Source organism: Myxocyprinus asiaticus, chromosome 11, assembly GCF_019703515.2.
Source record: "Myxocyprinus asiaticus isolate MX2 ecotype Aquarium Trade chromosome 11, UBuf_Myxa_2, whole genome shotgun sequence".
Lineage (NCBI taxonomy): Eukaryota > Metazoa > Chordata > Actinopteri > Cypriniformes > Catostomidae > Myxocyprinus > Myxocyprinus asiaticus.
In genome coordinates this window covers 20,828,032-20,840,596 of record NC_059354.1, presented here as the reverse complement: position 1 = coordinate 20,840,596, position 12,565 = coordinate 20,828,032, and the positions used below count along the sequence as shown (strand labels likewise).

General features: G+C 40.5%; 1 pseudogene; it reads right to left on the bottom strand.

Moving 5' to 3' along the window:
• Positions 1 to 1,668: 1,668 nt before the first annotated feature.
• Positions 1,669 to 12,195, bottom strand: LOC127447793 (UDP-glucuronosyltransferase 1A5-like; annotated as a pseudogene).
• Positions 12,196 to 12,565: the final 370 nt, after the last annotated feature.

Genomic DNA, 12,565 nt, shown 5'->3' with positions numbered 1-12,565 from the left:
CTTGATCTTGTCGGAGCTCAAGCAGCGTTTGTTGGTGGTTCCGATGTAGGCTGGCGAGGGCTTGGAGGATCTCCGCCAACTGGGAGGACTCTACGGGACGACCTCCATCCATCTTCGACCCAAACTTCAATTCCCGGGTTTCGGCACCAGTGTAAAAGAGGACGCGAGAAGCAGTCTTCCTTTTTCAGGTGACGCTTTTATTTCCCCTCTTCCTCGACACCACTTTATAGTTACGTTTATACACTCTTTCCACACTAACACACACACTGCTTCTACAAATAACTTCCACTGTTCGGGAATGGTCACTCTGGCTCAGCTCTGTCATATCCAGCCCCACTCTGAGCGTTGTGTCGCTCTCTTTATGCCGCTCTCCCCGTGCTCACTGAAATTAGAGACAGGTGTTAGACATAATTTAGCTCAGGAGTAAGCGCCCTTACCGTTTTCTCTCTCCGGAGAGATGCTTGACCACGCCCCCGCTGCCACAATTACCTATACAATTCAAATAAACAATTATACAATTAAACAAACAATAATCAATCAACTGAATTACCAAATGTACTAAATAACATTCAATGACTGTCCAGATTCACAAATACCTTAAACTTTTCATTGTCGAATGAATTCAAAGTAGAGATGAATTGAAGATTATTGGGAAATCCACAAACAGAAGATATTCACAGTTCAAATAAGACTCTTGAGTTTTTGGCTCACCATCAAACTTTCCAGACAGTTCGTGCAGAAACATCCACGATGAAATGTTCTCTATCCTAGTTGAAAACGTGGTCCAACTCGAACAAACACATATATACAAAAACTGGCCTGCACAAAGCAGAAAAACATTCTCAGAAACATTTCAGACAATTATTTTACTTTTCTTAACTCCTAATACATTCATTAGTTTAGCTCTAAATGCTATGCCTTGTGGTAGCATTTACACAACACAGTTTCTCAACTAAGTTTACTCAAACAAGTTTACGTTTCTGATTCTCATTTATATTTAGATTAAAAGATTAAACTTACCAATTTCCTCGATAATTAACTAAACTTGTTATATTCTTCCAGGTTTTATCCAGATGAACAGTGAAATAAATAACTTCATCACTCAGCTTTATCTCGATTAGACATCAAGATTCACTCACAGGTAAGTATTTTTCTCTTTTTCTAGAGCTTTAATTTAAGATTAAACTAATCTTTTCTATTTTTAAGACTTTTGCTACTATAAATTCCTAACAGCGCAGTTGATCACCATCTCGTTGCTCTTCGCTTCTTCCTCTGTTCTGTGTTTGTCAGCGGCTACAGCAAGATTGGCTGATTGGATAAATCACATTTGCAGCGCTGATCCAGACTCTTATTGGTCAAGTTTATCTGCAATATGTTTTACATATATTTGCAAGTATTAATAATAAATATACAATTTTGCATATTTTTCTGACTCTTTGGTTTTCATTCTGTTTCTAGTTACTTGTCCTTAGTTTCTTCACATATTTTAGTTAAATATGCACTTTAGTTAGTTTTAAATTTATAACTTAGAATACAATTTACTCTGATTTTACATCTGGGTTACATATAGCAAACACAAATTGTTAACAATGGTGATTGTGTAATCAGTGAGTAGGCTAATGGCACGCCCCCTGTAACATGTCTGATGTAGCTGGATGAACCAAATTCTTAATTCAAAGGGGCATGGTGCCCTGTCAGGCTTGGGCATTTGCTGGATTTTTTCAAAACCTATGGGATTAAGAAAAATCTGATGTTTTGGCAAAAAGAGAGCAATAGCTCTGACAAAAATAGACTACAACTGTCATGCAAATGTAATTCTGAAGGCTTACTTGTGACAAAGGTTTTGGTTTCTTGGTTGCTATTCCTCCAATCATGATCATGTTAGTCATGATCAGTCATGGGAATTCAAAGGCAAAGTCAAACGCATAAACCAGAGAGCTGCACAGCTCATGATCTCCATCATAGATGTTTTTCTCTTTAGTAGATGTGAGGCAATTTTATCTGCTTCGGCATGCAAAAGTTTACAACCCATGGGTTGTAGCAGACTGCGTACCAGGTACATACACCTCTGCCAAAAATCCATCTGGTCTGTAAATTCGGTAACATATTGTAGAACATAAGAGGGTGGACTTGGACACTGGCTTGCAAGAGTGTCAACACCATAAGGAAGGTTTATTTGCATATAAATAGCTGAAATGGAGATATATTCACTAACAATAACTCCGACAGTCTGAAACGGGTCTGTGAGAATAGCATCAAAGTTGTAGTCTTGCAGTTTCTTCATCAAGTCTTTGTTGAAAAGCTGACCCTCTGCGTTCCTCACTATAAACTTTTGAAGAAGGCCCATTTGAGTGAAGAACCAACAGTTTCTTTGCTTCACAGTCTATACTTTTCAGTGGTCACACTCAAATTGATGCTTTTCAGCACAACACAAATCACACTCAGGAACACTCTGCTCTGTGCAGCTCTCTCTCTCTCTCTCTTTCTGTTGACTTGGCTGTCTTTTATCTCCCCCAACTCTCACTGTGAACATGGAAATGGTAATTAGTCACAATTAATCTCAGGTGGATGTCCTTACCACTTTCTCTCTCCCCAGATGGGCGTTAGACCACGCCCTCACCTCCACATACCCCTACTGCCTGACTCAGGCCAGGGAACCGTCCGGACTGCCCCCCCTTTTCTGGACAGGAAGTCCGCGACAGCCATCTGTGACCCTGGTCTGTGGACCACCTCGAACTTAAATGGCTGAAGTGCCAGATACCAACGGGTGATCCGGGTGTTGGCATCCTTCATGCGATGGAGCCATTGGAGTGGGCCGTGGTCCAAACACAGGGTGAATGCTCGTCCCTACAAATAGTAGCGGAGAGTGAGGACTGCCCACTTGATGGCCAAACACTCCTTCTCTATGGTGCTGTACTTCGTCTCTCTCATAGAGAGCTTTCGACTAATGTACAGCACCAGGCGCTCCTCCCCCTCCACCACTTGGGACTGAACAACACCCAGCCCCCTGTCTGATGCATCTGTCTGTAAAACAAAAGGGAGAAAGGAATGTCGCCGTTTGACCTCAAACGGCCCTTGCCACATTGCGAGTAATTTAGTGCTCGATGTGGGCAGTACTACAAGTACTTTATCTCCCGGTGCAAATTCCCATAACCGAGCTCCCCTGTTATACAGCCGGGACTGGCGTTCTTGTGCCTGTAGCAAATTTTCCTGTGATAGTCGCCCCAGTGGGTGGAGTTTTGCTCTCAGGTCAAGAACGTAATTAATTTAATTTTTGCTCTGTGAAGGTCCCTGCTCCAAATTTTCCTTCATGACGTCTAAGATGCCACGGAGCTTACGCACATATAGCAATTCAAATGGGAAAACCCCGTGGAGGCTTGCGGGACCTCTCGCACTGCAAATAACAGGGGTTAGAGCCACTTAACCCAATTCCGAGCATCTTCATGCACGAACTTATGAATCATATTTTGATGGTTGACCATCAATTACTTTTACTTGGTCAAACGTGTGCTTAAGAGTCTCGTCTCACGTCTGCTCCAAGGGGAAATCCCCAGCGAGAATTCCTCTAAGGTCTGCGGAAGCCGAGGCTTCCCCCTCCCTCACGTCATCCTGACACGGAGCTAACTTAGATGGCCCCAGCTTCACATTCTCCATCAGTGCATTGCACACCCCAGGCCATACCACTGTATTACAGGACCCAACCACACACAACCCCTTTAACAATTTGGGAAAAGCCAGCCAATTAGTACCTAAATTTAGTGGATGGGTGAGGCGGGAACTAACCACAGCCTCAGTGTTATGCTTTTGACCCTGAAATAGAATCGTGATGATCACTGCAGGATAATCGTAAATATCCCCGTGCACAGACCTCACCTTCACCTGATTATTTGTATCCAGTGCCTCATTTTGAACCAAGCATTGATGAATGGAGGTTTGGTTACAACCTGAATCCACCAAGGCTTGGTATGTACCCCCCCAATACTCACAGGTATTTGGTATGTCCCGTCTTGATCAGGGGCGGCCTGTGGAGTGTCAGGGACCTGGATCAACGTCCCCACCTCCATCATGGGGCACTGTATGCGGATGTGTCCTGGCTCCCCGCAACTCCAACAGACCAGCCCAAACCTCACGCCCACACCAGTGGTGGCAGCTTCCCCCACCTGAGAGGAAGAATGTGTACAGCTGGAGGAGAAAGAGACAGGAGTGTTAGTACACTCCTAAGGCTGGGGCACCAGTCTCGGGGGATTGTTCCACCTTTTCCAGGGTAATGGGATTGGTCAGAAAGAAGGAGGGGAGTGGGTAGGTGAGGGGGAGGGACCGGGACCACAGAGAGAGAGAGAGGGGGGCTCGCCAGCCCCCGGGTACACCGCTAAATGGTCCTCCACCAACTGCACTGTTTCATCCAGCGACGCCGGTCAATGGCACTGGACCCACTCCGCAGTTCCTTTCGGTAGTTTGGAGATTAATTGTTCCAGTACCATGAGATCGATGACACCCCCGACATCGCTGGGCTCCTTGGCCAGCACCCACCGCCAGCAGGCATCATGGAGCTGTTAAGCGAAGGCAAACGGGCGGCTGACTCTGCTCAGCATTAGGGTTTGGAACCGCTGGCAATGCTCTTCGGGACTGCGGCCGACCTGCTGCAGGATGGCTTTCTTCAGCTCAGGATACCTCAAGAGGTTGTCAACCGGGAGTTGTTGGGCCATGAGTTAGGCCTCCCCTGTCAGCAGCGGTAGGAGGTGGACTGCCCATTGTGCCTGTGGCCATTCCAGAGCTTGGGCCATGCGCTCGAAGAGCTCCAGAAAGGCCTCCGGCTCATTTTGCACCCCCATCTTCACCAAGCTCTGCAACGCCTGTCGGTCCTCTTCTTGGCCTCGAAGGAGCACCTCGAAGCGCTCCTTCCTCCTTATCCTGGGTTTTGGCACCAGTGTAACAGATGTTCTTATTTGGATCAAAAGGAGGAAGCAGGACACAGCAAGATCCAACTCAAAAGGGCTTCATTTCCCACAGCTTCACAGTCTATATATATTCCACTTTTCAGTGGTCACACTCAAATTTATTCTTTTCAGCACAATACAAATCGCACTTAGGAACATTCTGCTCAGTGCAGCTCTCTCTCTCTTTCAGTGGACTGAGCCGTCTTTTATCTCCCCCGACTCTCACTGTGAACTTGTAAATGGTAATTAGTCACAATTCATCTCAGGTGGATGTCCTTACCACTTTCTCCCCAGACGGGTGCTTGACCACGTCCTCACCTCCACAGTACCCCACCAGAATTACTGTATACAATTAGAGTTCTTAGATAAAAAAAAATTAATGAAAGATTTGCTAAAAATATAAATTACTAAAAATTGATCGTTTGATTGAAAATATTGTTTACAATTAAAGACATTTAATGTGTCCAGATATCTGTAGATCTTTGTAAAGAGATGACGTTTCAGAAATGTCTTAACTTGTTTCTTCTCTCAAAGACCTATGGAAAGGCTCAAAGAGGTCCCACCTCCTCGACCCACTTATACCAATGGATATAATCATCATCTAATTAACTTGCCATTTTCACAACTCCTTTAAGATTTCTCCAAATTTCCATCTCCATTATTCGTAAATATTCGTAAATATTTATAAATGATTCAAATCAGCTCAATGATAGTAAAAAGGCCTATTGGTTTTTACTTAAATATTGAATAGGCAGGTTGCAACCAAGGGTCATTCTACAGTGTATTAAGATCTCACAGAAACAACCTGTGTCAACAAGAGATGGCTAAACTGGATTCTTATCCCGGGTAGGATACTGGCCAGTCAAACTAGTAAATTTGCTGTTTCTCTTCGTATTTGAGGATGATGACAGACGGCAGCAGAAGCAAACAGATAGATATTAGAAAGACTTACCTTTCTTGGCATCCATTCCTCCAGCTGTGATCATGTTAAGCATCATTGGCCATGAACATTCAAAGGCAAAGTCATAACGAATAAACCAGAGAGCTGCATGGCTCAAAATCTCAATAGCTCGATAGCAATGGGTTGCAGCAGAGCCCTAACCAGGTTCACACTTCTTTGCCAAAAATGTATGTTGTCAGTATACTGAGTAAACAGTTGCGGAACATAAGAGGCTGGAACTGGACATTGACTGGCAAGAGTGTCAACACCACAAGGATGGTTAACTTGCATATAAATGGCTGGAATGAAGATATATTCTGCAACAACAACTCTGACAGGCTCAATGGGGTCTGTGAGAATAGCATCAAAGTTGTAGTTTTGTTTCATTATCAAGTCCTCATTGAAGAGCAAGTCAAGTAATTTTTATTTGTATAGCGCCTTTCACAACAAACATCGTTTCAAAGCAGCTTTACAGAAGATCAGGCATTAACAGAAGATAAAACTGTAATATCTATAATGTCTTAGAGTCGTCATTGTGTAGTTTGATAAAATACGATTGTGAATTGTTTAAAATAAGTAATTACATAATAATTGTATTTATAACCCCAGTGAGCAAGCCGAAGGTGACTGTGGCAAGGAACACAAAACTCCATAAGATGTTGGTTAATGGAGAAAAATAACCTTGGGAGAAACCAGACTCACTGTGGGTGCCAGTTCCCCTCTGGCTAACATCATGAATATAATGCCAATATTACTTATGTATAGTGCAAGTCATGGTTTAAAATTATTAAACTAAGTAAGTGTTAAGGGTCAGTGTTTAAAACAAAGATTTTGTATGAACTGTAAGATTAATGACTAATGTCTTTGAAGTCCATCCTGGTTTAACTGCAGAAGTTCACATAGATGTAATTGTCCTTGTTAGTTGGCTAATGAAGGGTTATGTTGGCAATTAATTGATAGTCTATGTATTCCATTTCTAGAGTGTAGTCCATCATTAGACCGAGGTGATGCAGGCAGAGATCAGTTAGGTGCATCGCAGTTCAACCTGGCCAGTAATTTCGGTGAGGTTTATCCTAAGTCCAAGGTTCAGGCTATGGCATTTTAAGTATCCCATGTCTTATGGTTGGAGTTGGCATCAGTTCATCCTCTGGAGTCCATCGTAATAGACTGAAGAGATGTTTGGCTGGCACCGGCTGATATTAGTCATCATCACACAGTGACACTTAGCAGTGGAGTCCAACACCTAGCAGGAATGAAGCTGGATCTGGCCGGTTCTGGTGACCTCAGGATAGGAGTCCTGAGGTTGAGACAGGGAAACAAATAAAATAATATTAGCGTAGATGCCATTCAATTTATTGCAGAGTTATAGATCATGATCACTGTTTCTGGTTCTGGCAGGCCTAATTAAAGCAGCCTAATTGTGAGTTGAAGGATAAATTAGGTGTATGCCTGGCTAAATAGATGAGTCTTTAGTCTAGACTTAAACTGAGTGAGTGTGTCTGCATTTCGAACAGTGTTAGGGAGACTATTCCATAGTTTAGGAGCCAAATATGAAAAGGATCTACCTCCTTTTGTGGATTTTGATATTTTAGGAACAATTAACAGGCCAGAATTTTGCGATCGTAATGAACGTGATGGAATATAGCATGGTAGAAGGTCACTTAAGTACTGTGGAGCTAGACCATTCAAAGCTTTGTTCGTAGTTAACAGAATTTTAAAATTAATATGATATTTAAGAGCAGTCCTTCAAAGTTCCGTTTTGAATGATCTTTGAGCATTTCCAAAGTGTAGATGAAAACTTGAAACCTAGCCAGATCTGTAGATACATCTACACTGAAAATGTTACTCAAATCTGCATTTAATCCCTCCTGTAGCTGGGCCTTGGTGTAGGGTACTGGATATGCCAGAGTGGTGGTATGTTCTGATGGACCCATGCTCAGACTTGCATCATGTTTCCTCTACACCTCCTGGTTTCCTCTACACCAAAGCTCCTCAACCATATGCTCCATCCCTGTCCAATGGCTGCCATCTGATGGAACAACCAACAACCTTCCAGCCTGAGCTGAGCCCAGGCAGAGAAGACACAACAGCATTGTAAAAGCAGCCATTCTAACAATTACATCATTCAAAATTAATAATTAAGAGCATACAGAATTAATTGGTTGTAGAGGCAACAGTTTGCAAGCTCTTGAATTTGCACTTCCCAGCAGAGGATTTTATCCTAAAAGGGAGTTGCTACAACCAACAAAGAAGGTAGGGCCTGAAACAATTAAGCTCCACTCTTCTGTGACAGACCACTCCCTCTGTATAACTGTAAACTCAATAGAAAAACAAACACTGCAAGAAAGAAAAAGGTTTGCATAGACATATATCTGTGGTTTGACAAAGATATCATAAATGATTAAAACTGGGTCATATGTGAAAAAAGAAGAATTTCACTGTATATGTGCAAATGTATAATGTGTGATAAATAAAGAAAATGAATGAATGAATGATGAAGTAATATATCAGCTGTAATAGTGACAGAACATAAAAAGTGAGGCCAGAGCTGGAAATGAAGAAAGAAGTTCAATAAAAGTGTAGAGCTCATTGACCTGAGTATAGATACTGATACTAAGATACAGCCCAGGTACAGATTAACTCTACTGATTTTTACAAAGGTGTTTGTACACATAAGCCTTTGCATTTTAAGTAACTATTTATGTTCTATTTATCTCACAAACCTTATGAATAAGGAATCTCTTAAAACGGTACATTGGTACAGTTATAAGTCACATTCCTTACATCAAAAGCTTTCATGTTTTTGTACATAAACTGGGACTAATAACACAGTAGGAGTGTAACAAACTTCATGCCAGGAGGGGACGGAGAACTGGTTTCTTCCACTCTCAGGTAAGGCTTTTAATTAATAAACTCCAGTGCTTTACAGCTTCACAATAACACATTAGCTTCACAACAGGTCACTTTGACTCTGACTCTCTCTGTCTTCTTGCCACTGGCATGGTCCCTTTTATACCGCTCTCCCCAAGCTCACTGCAATTGGAAACAGGTGTTAATCATTATCTGGCTCAGGTGTATGCACCTTACCATTTTCTCTCTCTCTGGATGAACGTTCGACCATGCCCCCACTGCCAGAGAGTGTTATTCTTTTGTACTTACAATGGCTTTTATTGAGCTTGTACTTACCCTTTGCAATTCAGTTCCAGTGCTGTTTCTATTTGTAAACCACTAGATGGCATTATGAGAAATCTGTTTAAGATGATTCTTGATTTTTTTAGTTTCACTTTTGCTGATTAATATCCAGAGCTCTTATGTGAATCATAATTTGCTAAACTAATTATCAGTCCTATTAAGTAGCAAGCCAAATTTAGATTAATGAACCATAAATCCAGTGGCGGCCCATGCATTTTAAGTCTTGGCCTTCAGTGCGATTCATGCCATTAAGAAAACACTGTTTCACAATTAATAAGACACCCTATGCCTATGGACATCATACATCACAGACAAATAATAATATCAATTGACAATTTTAAAACAAGTCCACGCACGAAAGCCAAAACCAAGAAGGTCTAACACCAGGAAAAAGCTATCTAATAATATTTGCAATCTAAATGTAGCTTGAATGATTTTTGCTTTTTGATTACTTTTCAAAACTTAAACTGACACTGAATGCTCCAGCCAGCCTAATTTACACATAGAAAATTCCTGATGTTGCTATAACAATGCAAAAAGCACTTACCAATTTACTTGAAGTGAAAATCAGCCCTCCTTTCCTGTTTACATCTCAAGTTTGTAAATCCATAAGGATCTCTTTCTCAATGTCGATAGCGGCAGTGATGACAGCTGACTCGTCAGCTAGATCTCGCGCTCTGCACTTTCATATTACGTACATCACTTAAAGCGTGACTGCGTCACTCAAGGCCAGCTAGAAGGCCTGGACTGGGACATATCCTAAAGACCACAACCACCAAGAACAAATAAATTAATCTGATTGGCTGATGAATCTGACAATCTGACTTCAGATGCCTATTCACTGCCGTGTTGAGGGATTCTGCAGAAATTCTGAAGGCCTGACAGGGTGGAGCTCAAACTCAAGCACTGCTTCAGCTAAAGCGCTCGGCTTTGGGCATGCAATTTGTGAACCAGTCGTCACACTTCGCTTGTAAGGATCAAGGAATAAATTCTGATTGGATAAACTATTCGTTGTTTGCTATTCGTTTTTAGATGAATTAGAATCTTATTTCTCATTGATTTTTTAAGTATGCATCAGTAACTGCTTTTTTGGCCAATATTGCCAACAACCTCTTGTGCTGTGGAAGAGGGGTTTTCAACTTCTTCCTTCATGTAGAAGTGCAAAAGATTGCCATATCAAGTCAACCAGAATGTTTGATTAATATAAATACTGTAAATTTGGCACCTTTCATACATCTCTCAGATTAACTATTTCCTTTAACACATCATTTGCAATGGTTTCCCATTTACCCTGGTACGCCAGCAATGCTGTTTACTCTGTAAAATGTGAAAAAGGTCCACTTAACAAAATTGTAAATGTAAAGAACGTTTTTTTTTTTTTTTTTTTTTAAAGCTTTGAATTGGAACACACATCAACTACAAGGTTAATATTTATCATTATATTCAAAGGGAACTCTTTTTACATGTAACAGTTTAAATAACCATTATTTATTAATTGAGTCTGTTTGCCAAGACCCCCATTACAGAGAGTGTGACTCTATGTAATTTATGTCAACTCTAAGTGACATCCTAGACCTCTCACACAATTTCAATCTGCACTAATTTATCTGTGACTCGCACAGCAGGTTTTTACAAAACACTCTGGCCAAGCCCAAGCAGAGATAAAATCAATCACATTTGCTTTACTTGCTATCTCTGTTAAGTGCATGGTCATGCTTGCATTGCAGTTGGGATCAAAACTCCGTAAATTGTTATGAAATATGGTTTTCTGACAAATAGCATGTATCCTTTATGCTCTAAACGCACAGGTACTGAAGGTGCTGTAGCCCCTATTGTATCTGTTAATATTCTTCTTCTTCTTCTTCTTCTTCTTCTTCTTCCTAATGGGAGGCTATGTCAGCCCATAAAACCGTATGCAGGAAAATAATTACATTTGGCACACTGATAGGGGTGGGCATGAATAGAAACTATACCAAATTTGGGGTCTCTAGGACATACTCTATAGTGCCACCACCATGTCAAAAATTCACTTTTCTTTGTGTGTATCTTTTGAACCGTATGTCCTAGAAACTAATTTTTGCATCTGATTACTCTCCTCTTGATGATTCAAATGAACCTCATACATTAAAACTCCACCCATTACAGTGGCCGCCATCTAGGACTATGATGTTTATTGTTTTTTCACTACCATTCTTTGAAATTTCGTCTGATTTGCCCACAAAATGGCTCAAAATAATCTCCAGACCAAGCCACACAGAATGAATAATACAGAATTGTGATTTTAGACTCTGCTGAAAAGTTATACAAAAACAAAATAAACTAGGTGGGCATGAAATAGGGTGTGAGGCTGTATCTCAACAGTGTTTTTTTCTATTGAAACAAAACTTGGTATGCTTCATCAAGACCATGACCTGAGGGTACATGCAAAGTTTGGAGACAGCGCCTCCTATTGGTCAAAAGGGTTGGGAGGGTTACTTTTGAAACATATTTCACTACAGATTACAGAATACATGCTGTAAAATGTAATTTGTAACGTATTCCGTTAGATTACTCAAGGTCAGTAATGTATTCTAAATACTTTGGATCACTTCTTCAGCACTGGTAGATTTTTTCACTTGTTTGACTATAAAAACTCTGCCAGTACAGTAAGACAAAATACACTTGTTAAAAATACATTCTCTGAAAAACCTAAATATCTTATGCAGTGTTGTTTCTGAAACAAGATCAATTAAATTGATCTTGTTTTAAGGATTTTGAGATATTTTTACAGGAAAACAATACAAAAATTGTTATCAAGAATATGATTTTTGCCTTAAGGTCTTACAAAAAAAAAAAAAAAGAAATTATGATCCAATGTGAATTTTCTTGATAAAATATGATTGTGTCTGGTAACATGTGCATGTAAAATGGCTAGAAATAGCATTTTAGCTAAGCGTAAATTTACACAAGGTTTATTTCTATTTCTTCTGCAGCAAACATACTTCAAATGTAATTCTCTGCTCGTATGAATGTAATACAACATAAGTAAGTGTTTCACTGCTGTTCAAATGCACTTTGGATCACATCATTTATATGTATAAATGTTTTCCATCTGAAATATTATATATGTATGTATACAGTGGCATGCAAAAGTTTGGGTACCCCTGGTCAAAATTTCTGGTGCTGTGAATAGTTAAGAGAGTAGAAGATGAAATGATCTCCAAAAGACATAAAGATGAAACATTATTTTCAACATTTTAAGCAATATTAGTGTATTATTTTTATTTTGTACAATTTTAGAGTGAAAAAAGGGAAAGGAGCACCATGCAAATGTTTGGGCACCCCAAGAGATTTGAGCTCTCAGATAACTTTTACCAAGGTCTCAGACCTTAATTAGCTTGTTAGGGCTATGGCTTGTTCACAATCATCGTTTGGAAAGGCCAAGTGATGCAAATTTCAAAGCTTTATACATACTCTGACTCCTTAAATCTTGTCCCAACAATCAGCAGCCATGGGC